Source organism: Colobus angolensis, unplaced genomic scaffold (genome assembly GCF_000951035.1).
Source record: "Colobus angolensis palliatus isolate OR3802 unplaced genomic scaffold, Cang.pa_1.0 Scaffold506, whole genome shotgun sequence".
Classification (NCBI taxonomy): domain Eukaryota; kingdom Metazoa; phylum Chordata; class Mammalia; order Primates; family Cercopithecidae; genus Colobus; species Colobus angolensis.
In genome coordinates this window covers 1,279,741-1,280,337 of record NW_012118555.1, presented here as the reverse complement: position 1 = coordinate 1,280,337, position 597 = coordinate 1,279,741, and the positions used below count along the sequence as shown (strand labels likewise).

The 597-nt window shown below is 33.8% G+C and overlaps 1 protein-coding gene across 1 annotated transcript in view; it reads right to left on the bottom strand.

Annotated features, from left to right (window-relative positions):
- IFNAR1 (interferon (alpha, beta and omega) receptor 1) overlaps window positions 1-597 on the bottom strand; it is a 30,997-nt gene that overhangs the window by 11,539 nt on the left and 18,861 nt on the right. The window lies entirely within an intron of this gene.

Genomic DNA, 597 nt, shown 5'->3' with positions numbered 1-597 from the left:
AAAAAAAAAGAATGCAATAGATGGCTATGATCAAATGAAGAATGTAACAGATCTGTATTGACTGATATAGAATGATATCCCCAACAAACTGGGTTAAGTAAGCAAGCTGTAAAGTACAACTAGTAAGATTTTATTCTGTAATTTACAAAACAAAATCCAAGAAACTGTGGATCTGTATATATGCTTACATAAGCCCTGAAGAAAGTTGTGAAAGGATATACACAAACTGCCAAGCAATGCTTACCTCTGGTGAATGGAATTGGGGATAAGAAGGGAGGAGGAAAAGACTTCACTTTAAACCCTTCTGTAATGTTTGATTCAAAAAATAAAGCATATGAAATTTACAATTAAAATAAACAAATCCCAGCTCCTGTCCTTGACCTTAATTATTGGAAAGATGTTACTGACTAAACACATCAGGATGCTTTCCTATTTTAACATCCCACATACAAAGGTATGCTTGCTGGAAGAATAACTTGTCTACTAGCAACTACTTGACCCTGTTTTCTTCCCATTTGCAGAACTCATAGTTCAGCTACCTCCTGCTTTATGTGGATTCTGAACAAATCAAAAGTTTTGTTATTACAAAATATTTGA